The sequence below is a fragment of the Megascapheus bottae genome, chromosome 5 (genome assembly GCF_031878675.1).
Source record: "Megascapheus bottae isolate mThoBot1 chromosome 5, mThoBot2.hap1, whole genome shotgun sequence".
NCBI classification, from domain to species: domain Eukaryota; kingdom Metazoa; phylum Chordata; class Mammalia; order Rodentia; family Geomyidae; genus Megascapheus; species Megascapheus bottae.
In genome coordinates, this window is record NC_143513.1 from 42,334,796 (window position 1) to 42,344,953 (window position 10,158).

Genomic DNA, 10,158 nt, shown 5'->3' on the forward strand with positions numbered 1-10,158 from the left:
GCAAATAGAAATGTAGAGGGGAGGGTTCATCCACTGGTGGCTCACGCCTGTAATCCTAGCTACTCAGGAGTCTGAGATCTGAGGATGCTGGTTTGAAGTCACCCTGGGCAGGATAGTCCATGAGAGTCTAGTGAACTGCCAAAACGTTGGAAGTAGAGCTGTGGATCAAGTGATAAGAGTGCTGAACTTGAGCACAGAAGCTCAGGAACAGCATTCAAGCCCCAGGACAGAAGTACACACACACTCATATACTCATATATGTTGAGGTGGGAATAAACCACACAAGCTGCCACCTGCATCTTTTTGCTTTGTAATTCAAAGTTAATCTGATTTCATTCTGGCTGTCTGGAAAGCATAAGAGAAAGAAATAGAAAAGGGGAAACGTAGAAGGGGTCAGTGAACATTTCATGGAATCTTTAACCTCAAAATGTATTCCATTATTTCTGAAAAACTAAAGATGCTTGATATTTGGCTCTCTTGGATTATTCAATCAACAAACACCAAACACCAAGAATCTGTTTGACATCAAAAACTGCTCTAGGCTATTGGAACAGAGTAGATAGGCCCTTGCTTTCTCAGAACTATCTATCCTAGTGGGGTTGGTAAATTTAAAAAGAGAAAACCAATCAGCAAGACAATTAACAGGAAGAGACAAATGGAAGCAGATGAATTGAGTGCCAATGGCTCATACCTGTAAGCCTAACTACTCAGGAGGCTGAAACCTGGCAGAAAAGTTTGCAAGACTCATCTTCAATCAACCAGCAAAATGGCAGACAGGAGATGGAATTCAAGTGGTAGAATACCAGCCAAGAACCAAGGAAATGCAAAGTCCTGAGTTTAAACCCCAGTACTAGCACAAAAAATATAAGAAAAGGAAATGAAAACAGAGGCGATAAAAAGAGTAGAGATCAAGAATGGCTTCTCAAAAAGATAACATTTGACTTGAGGGATTTTTTCCCCTCATTCATTTACTGATAGATGGTTTGTACATATGACCACCTATATATATATATATATGCATAAATACATGTATTGTAAATGGAGAAACAGAGGAGGAGCTAGGGAAAGAGAATCCCATGGATTCGCATGGCAGGAAAGATCCCAGATCTTTGAGGACCAGATGGATTGCAATGGAGAGGTAGGCAGCCTCAAGTGCTGCTCAGTCACCTGTATTATGTAGACCTAAGGCAGAGAGTGATAAGAGATGAACTTATGGCTCATTCCAATCTGGCTCCATCATTTACTCTGGCAAGTGTGTCCACTGCTCTCTGTCCCAAGTGCCTTATCTACAAATTGGGGGACCTAATTCTATAAATAACTATAAATGTCGCCACTAAGCTGGTTCTAAGGATTCAATGAGTTCATTTTGTATATGTGTAAATGATACTGGGCTTTGCTGGAGCTTGCTGAGGCAGTACTTTACAACTTGAACTGTGTATCAGGAATTTTTCCATTAGCTATTTTTATAGATGAGATCTCATGCCCCATCCCCTTCCATGCTTAGCTTTGGACAGCAGTCCTCTAACCTACTATGTCCTCCTGTGTAGCTGGTAAACCAACAGTGGATTTATTGAGATGGAGTCTCCTTGACTTTTCACCCATGCTGACCTCAAGCCATGATCTTTCCAAGCTTCGCCTCTTACCTAGCTGGTATTATAAGTATTACAGGCTATATACCGAACCACTGTGCTCAGCTCTCTAAAATAAAGTTTGACAGTACTGGGATTTGAACTAAGGTTTTTTTTTTGTTTTTTTTTTTTTTGCTTACTAGGCAGGCGACTACTACTTTAACCACTCCATCAACCCTTTTTGTGTTGGTTATTTTTTGAGATTTTTTTTTTAAGCTTTTCGTTTCCTAAGGCACCAAAACCCATCATTTTAACAAAGCTTCTGATGACACTGTGATGAAGGTGGCAGAGAGGGGAGGACTCGTGAGACTTATTTTGAGCAACACTATTCTTGTGACTTTTAGTTCCTGTACATTTCTCAAATCACCTTTGGAGTGGCCAGAGAGATCTGATTATTTACTGAAATATTTAGAGCAATTTGAAAGTGTTACCGCTTGGAGCAAGAATAAAGCTGCTTCTATTGCTGCCACATGGCTGCCACCTGTTGGTTGTAACCCATCTTGCAGCCACATAAAGGAAGAACATCGTTTGTAGTGTTTGATATTTCTGACAGCCATCTCCTCCATGGCATCTTGAAATGATGCTTTCGAAACTTCCATGCATAATAGACCATGGAAAATTCTAATCATGTTTATTGTTGATTCTTATAACTATGTTTATCAGAATGGTTTGCCCCCTTTGGTAAATTTCTCTTTCTTTTAAACTTGTCTTCCTAGTTGTGTAAATCAGCCATCTACTGCAAATGCTCCCTTGGCTCTATTTCTGCAGAGTTTCTACACCCGTTGAAGGCAACTATCATAACAGATTTCTCTGTACCTTAAGTTTTTCAGTCAAAAGATATATGATGATAATGTTAACAAACTTCATAGTTTACAAACCATGAAGATAGTCTGCAAAACTAAGTTGAATTATGTTCATAAATTGTTTGGCACAATGCTTGATATATATATATGAATGTATATATATATGCATGTTTATATGTTACTGTTAAGGCAGTATTAACAGGAAATCTTAACAATGACTAGATATTGGACAATACTGATAAATTAAATTTTGTTTTCTGTTTAAAAAGATTTTTTGGAGGGCTGGGAGTTTGGCCTTGTGGTAGAGTGCTTGCCTAGCATGCACCAAGACCCGGGTTCAATTCCACAGTACCACATACATAGAAAAAAGCTGGAAGTGGTGCTGAGGCTCAAGTGGTAGAGCTCTAGCCTTGAGAAATTCCAAGGACAGTGCTCAGGCCCTGAGCTCAAGCCCAGGACTGGCAAAAAAAAAAAAAAAGATTTTGTGTTGCTAGGTGCCAGTGGCTCATGCCTGCAATCCTATCTTCTCAAGAGGGTGAGATCTGAGGACCCTAGTTTGAAGTCAATTCATTCAGAAAAGTCTGTGTGACTCTTATCTCCAATTTACTATCAAAAAAAGCTGGAAGTGGAGCTGTGGCCCAAGTGGTAGAGTGTTATCCTACAGCACAAAAGCTTAAGGATAGCACCTATACCTTGAGTTCAAATCCCCAGGACCAGGGCTTCAAAACAAGGCACAATGCTGTCCTTTAGAGATGCATAGTGGGAGAAAGAGATGCTCTACTGGAGTTTTCCCTTAAAAAAAACAGAAGGAAATAGTCAACAATAAAAGTGAAGCAATTTGACATGATCTGACTGTTGTAGCTGGGTAACAGCTGTATGAACACTCATCATGCTACTTTTTCCAGTTTGTGTGTATTTGTGTGTAATTTCCCTAGAAATTAAAAGGAACACCTTTTTATATACTTTTTTGGTGGGTCATAGGGCTTGTGCTCTGGGCCTGGGCACTGCCCCTGAGCTCTTCAGCTCAAGCCTACCACCCTACCCTTGGGCCTGAGTGTTGTCCCTACCCTCTTCAGCTCCAGGTTACTGCCCTACCTGAGAATCACAGCCTCACTTCCCATTTTCTAGGGATTAATTGGAGATAAGAGTTTCATGTTCTTAGCTAAGCCCAGGATCACACCTGTAATTCTGACTACTCAAAAGGCTGAGTTCTGAGGATCAAGGTTCAAAGCCAGCCCTGGCACAAAAGAATCTGAGACTCTTATCACCAATTAATCTCTAGAAAATGGGAAGTAGAGATTGGCTCAAGGGTAGGGTGGTATCCTTGAGCTGAAGAGCTTAGGGAAAACACCCATGCTCAGGGGTAGGGCGGTAGCCCTGAGCTGAAGAGCTCAGCGACAGCAGCACCCAGGCCTAGTTCAAGCCCCATGACCCACAAAAAAGTCTCATGTTCTTTAGTGCCCAGGATGGCTTTGAACCACAATCATCAGGGCCTCCTGAACAGCTAGGATTACAGGCGTGAACCACCATGCCTGGCTCACATTTTTATATTCTTCATGTATAGTGTTATGAAATGTTGGTCTGTTGGTCAGTTACTACCATGAGATAGAATTTTGTCAATCTGAACTGGGTTATAATTAAGTTATTTAAAAAATGAACTCAAAATAATTGACTTTACATGCTTCCAGGAAGTAAAAGTGGTATGGTAGAATGTTTTTTACTTAACACATTAAGGATCTTCTTGTTAAAGTATGTATATACATACATACATACATACATACATACATACATACATACATACTAAGTATGATAACCAGCAGCTTATATCTGTAATCCTAGCTTCTTGGGAGGCTGTGATTGGCATTTGGCATTTAATACCATCTCAGGGAAGAAACATTTGAAAGATCCTCTTCTGAATCCATACCAGAGCTCAGTGGCATATGTATTATCCTAGCTATGCTGGGAAGCCTAACATAGGGTCTGACTTCCTGCCTGTGTGCCTATCTAAAATATAATTGGCAAGAAAACAGGACTGGAAGTATGGCTCAGGGTAAGGGTGCCTGCCTAGTAAGTCCTGAGCCCATAGTTAACCCCCCCCCAAAAGAAAAATGATACATTATATCATTGTTCCCATTCTCTAAGATACATAGAGAGATATTTCTCTCCCTGCCCCCCCTCTTTTTCTCTCCTTCCATTCCTGGATCTAGCCCAGAGCCTATGAATGCTACACACACACACTCACACACACAAACACACACAATCACACATACACTCACACACACTCATACTCTCATGCCTGAAAAATATACCACAACCATGAGGCTAAATCTCTAGCTCCCTCTTCTGGATTCTGTTAAAACATGAAGAAAATACTTACTTGACATGTGGTCAAGAATAAGAAATAACAAATTCATGGCAGAGAGTGAACATATTCTTTGGTACAAAATATTAGAGATCTACTTAATAAAGATGGCTGCATTTCTACAGTAATTATCATTTCTCATATTCAATCTTCACTTAATCCTGTAACATCTACTTCAGATTCAGATCAGCCTCTTATGTCTCCCTGTCATGCAAACAGCAAGCTAAGGACCACAATGTTTTCTTGTACATTATTTCTTGCTCTATCAATCTTTGGGTATAGCAATGACCTTTCCAGTTTGCATTTATTTGTGCATCCTAACTGGTTGGATCATTTAGCTTGACTTTCTTTTCATCAATGTCTTAATGGCTAGAACAATTTTTTTCTTTTTTTTAACTGATTTTTTTTATTTGTTGGGATAATGTATAGAGGGGTTATAGTTACATTCATCAGGTAGTAGGTGCATTGCCTCACATATCAATACCCCTTATCATGTGAGAACAAATTTTTCTTAACTGCAAACATTAAAGGAAATATGGTAAATGACATGAAGTACATTTTCAACACATTTACCCTCAAGTACCATTTCTACTTGAAGGAGTTCAAGTTCAAATTCAGTACAAACTAAGACTATGAAGAGGAAATCTTTCATAAACTGGCAGAAAGTGGCCTTGAGATGCTCTCCAGTTCTCCAGTTTCTCTCACCTCAGAGAGGGAGGAAAGGGAAAGAGTAGAGAGAGGGAGAGAGCCAGAGAAGGATAAAGGGAAGAAAGGAGGAGGGAGGGATGGAGAGAGAGGCAGGGGGAGAGACAGAGGGGGGAGAGGGGGGGAGAGACTGGGGGGCAGGGAGAGACGGAGGGAGAGAGAGAGGGAGATGGAGGGAAAGAGAGGGAGGAGGAAGAGAGGTGGGGAGAGAGAGGGGGAAGAGAGGGGGCCGGGAGAGACAGAATACAGCTTTGAAAGGCATCCAAGATTTTTTTCAGTTGAACAGATCAACAGTGTATTGTGTAGGTTCAAATCCTATTAAAATAGCTAGAGGCAGACAGTTACTCTACAAGAGGAGTAATACATGCAATCTGAAATCCTGGCTATGACTATGAATTCTGCCTTAATCACTGTCAGTTTATACCAGCAAATAAATCTCATTACATGCAAGTTTTTTTAAAATTTATTTTCAGAAAGGATGCTGCCCATAACATTGAATTTAGAGGCTGGTAATGTGACTCAGTAGTAGAGTACTTTCCTAGCATGTGTGAAGCCTTGGGTTTGATTTCTCAGTACCACATAAACAGAAAATGCCAGAAGTAGCACTGTGGCTCAAGAGTTAGAGTTCTCACCTTGAGCAAAAGAAGCCAGGGACAGTGCCCAGACCCTGAGTTGAAGCTCGAGGACTGGCAAAAACAAAACAAGAACAAACTCAGAAACATTGACCTTAGGACCACTGTGCAAACTGCGTGTTCGTAAACTTTCCATAAATTGTCATTCTCAAGCCCTATAGACTCATACTTGACATCCTCTTTAATCCATTTTTTTTTTGCCAGTCCCGAGGCTTGAACTCAGGGATTGAGCACTGTCCTTGGACTTTCCTCAAAGCCAGCGCTCTACCACTTGAGACATAGTACCACTTCTGGCTTTTTTCAGTATATGTGGTACCAAGGAATCAAACCCAGAGCGTCATGCATGCTAGGCAAGCACTCTACCACGAGGCCAAACTCCCGGTCCTCTTTAATCCATTTTATGAAAGATTTACTACAGAATTCTTGCAGAGACTTATGTCTATTGCCCTAAAATGTATTTGGAAATGTGTCCATTTGATAAGTGTCCAGTGAGATAAGGATTTTCACCTACAATGTACTCTGGACCAAGTACATAATTTATCAATTTTCTTGAACTCTTCTAAGTATTATCTCCTTTTTACAGGTGAGAAAGTAAGTTAGGAAAAGGAACAAGTGTACTCCAGGACTAGCAAAGGACTTGCCAAATAAGAATTGCAACTTATAGACCTGACCTAAAGCCCTGCCTCTTCCTTCTTCCACTCTATCAAATGCTAATCATCCTTTTGTCCTTTTATTCTGTTTATCCAGATGTCCCATGCTCCAGAGACACGTTCTCTATTTTTCCCCCTCTAATAAAATTCTACCCACCTATCAAAGCTCAATTCAAGCAGCTGTGTCTTGCACAGAGGATCTACCTTCACACCTGTAGATTCAATCCGTGGGGTCAGGAATCAGCCAGAAAACAAGTGTGTCACCACTAAACAGGAAGAGACTTTTTTTAACCATCTTTTTCTAAATGATGCAATTATAATGACATTTCTATATGTTAAGTATTGTAAGAGCTGGTGATACATAGTTTATAGGAAGATGTGTGTCAAGTACATGCAAATACTACATTGTTTTATATGCTCATTTTATTTATAAGCATCCTAGAAATTGGGCATCTCTAGGGAATCCTGGAACCAATTTCCAATGAAAAATAGAAAACAATCATATAAGACTTTCCCATTATCTAGCTGCAGTACTTACCTCTTACTTTTTCTATTTGATTTCATTCATTGGACATTTTTTTTTTGCCAGTCCTGGGGACTGAACTCAGGGCCTGAGCACTGTCCTTGGGCTTTCCTCAAGGTTAGTGTTCTATCATTTGAGCCACCAAACCAATTCTGGTCTTTTCTATGTATGTGGTACCAAGGAATCGAACCCGGGTCTTTGTGCATGCTAGGCAAGCACTCTACCACTAGGCCAAACTCCGGCCCCATTGGACAATTTTTATTCCATGCTGTTTGAACTTAGAGACTTGAACTTGCTAAGCAAGCCTTCCATCCTCCTGATTCTATTTTGCTTTTGTTTTGGTTTTCACATAGGGTCTTGTGCTTTTGCCAGAGAAGGATTTTTCTACTTTGGCCTCTCAGGTAGCTGCGATTACAACATGCACCACCATGCCTGGGTCATGAAACACTGGGGGTGGGTAGAGCTTGAACTCAGGACCTAGGCACTATCCATGAGTGTTTTTGCCCAAGGCTAATACTCCACTTCTTGGGTCACTGCTCCACTTCTGACTTTTTGGTGGTTAATTGAAGATTAAAATCTCACAGACTTTCTTGCTTGGTGTTGCTTTGAGCTGCAAGTCTTCAGATCTCAGACTCTCAGTAACTAGGATCACAGCATGTGCCACTGGTCTCTGGCAGTGGAACAATTTTTACAAAGACATTTTATGCGAAAGGCACTATTCTAAAACAAAACAACTGAAATCTTAGCACTTAAAGAGCTTAGATCCTAGTGGCAGTAGGAAACATTATAAAATGAATAGAACAAAGTAATAATGTGAATGGAACAAAATAATGATGTGGAATGTTAGAAAATAATAAGTGCTGGGAAACAATTAAGACAGGTCAGGGGTAGTGGCAATGCTGGGCAGGTGCCAAGTAGCAATTTTAACAAGAGTGGGCCTCTCTGAGAAGGTAACTTGGAGTGGGACTTGGGTGGGACTCAGGAGACAGAGAAGTGAGTCATCTCATTGCTGCTGTCTGGGGAGGAGGGCTGTGTGGACAAAAGGCAACCCAGGCAAGAGGGAGGTCTCATTATTCTTTACTACAGAATAGATGTCTGTCTATTCTACTAAATCGTGAACTCTCGGAAATCATTAAGATTTGCTAACTCTTGCATTCCCTTTTCTGTTCTGTGCAATCAATACTTCATTTATTTGTTATGCACATCAGAGGCTCCTATCTTCATATGTAGAATCATTATTTTAAAGCAGCAGTGGCCAATCCTTCCTTTCCATTTCATTTTTAGAGTTCTCTCCCCTGAGTTACTATAGAGGAGCATACAGAATGGGCAAACACTGCTCCCTTCTGGAGAGACGGTGCTAGGGGTGCTCAGGTCACTTCCAGGATTCGATTCTCTTAACACAGTAAATTTACCCCACTGTATTTACCCCATCAACCACTACTGGTTTTTATACAATTTTGCTATTTGCTTAAACATAGGATTAGAAAATGAAATTTCTCAGGGAAAAGGAGATCATTTACATAAGTATACATTGATAAATCTACAGAAGAGTGATCTTTTAAAAACAGCGCTAATTCCCCCTTTCCTTTTTGGTGGCTTCTGGGGCTTGAACTCTGGGCCTGGGCACTGTCTTATAAGATCTAGATAGGGACTTTTATCCCAGTAAATTGGTGCTGTAATCAAGGAAGATCAATGACAGAGATGAGTTCTCAGACTACAAGTAAGAGGTAGGGGAGTCAAAGCCAATATTGAGCCTGGTGTGGGGTTGATCAATGCTATATCCTTATTAAGATGTAAGCCCCATGAGAGTGGGAGCTGGTTCTGGTTTAGTTTTCTACTGCTTTCTCAGCATGATCAACACATAGTGGGCCCTGTTGGTTCCTGGATTCATGAAGGAGATAATGAAAGTTTGAAACTATAAAGAAACTTTGGGTTATTATTGCAGTGTTACTGGTATTATTGCAATGGTTAGTCTTCATCCTTGAGTGTTAGGCTGCTCTGTGCAGGACATCTCTGTGTTTGCTTCATGAAGCCAGCTATGCTATTATTGTCACATTGTCCTCATGTTAGCAAACTTTCAGGCCCAGGAACAGCACTTGTGAGTTTTAGATTTGTGTTGCCAAAAACTTCTGTCCATTGGGTTTTTCAGTGGTCATTTCCAAACCAATGAACTCAACTCATTATCATTCCTCTAACTTGGTCTTGGTTTTGTTCACCCCCACCTATCTAAGCTATAAACTTGAAGCCATCTTCTAGACTGCCTTCATGTTCATTCCAGGACTTCAATAAGACCTTCAATAGCACACTACTATGACAACTCTTTTTTAATTTTTAATTTTTTGTAATGTTACTGTTACATTCCCCAGATAGTAGGTGCATTACTTCTCACCTATTGATACCACTTCTCATGGTTTTTGTCCCTGTTTCTCTCCCCACACTCCCCACTATGACCACTCTTAATACTGGCCCCATTCCCCAAGATGGTGGGAGTTATTGATATGCTTTGTGGTCTGTGTTCAACCCTTTAAATGTGTTTTCCATTATGGAAATCTAAAATCTCACACACTATTCCACCTTCTCTGATATGCTCTACAGGGTAGCCCTGTTTCTCAAATGAGGAAGGTATTGTTGTCATCAGATAGAGGTGAGGTTTAGTGAAGCTTCCCTTTAAATAGAGGAACTTTTCGCTTAGGGTCCATGATGTCAATCACAGAATAAGAATTTCTGGAGAAGTCAACAATGGTAAGAAAACTTGGCAGAGCTTTATTGAGTAAATAAACCAAGAGCAATTGGACAAGTAGACAAAATGTAAACAAACAAAAAAAGCATGGGCACACTCTTAACACAGTGTGGGT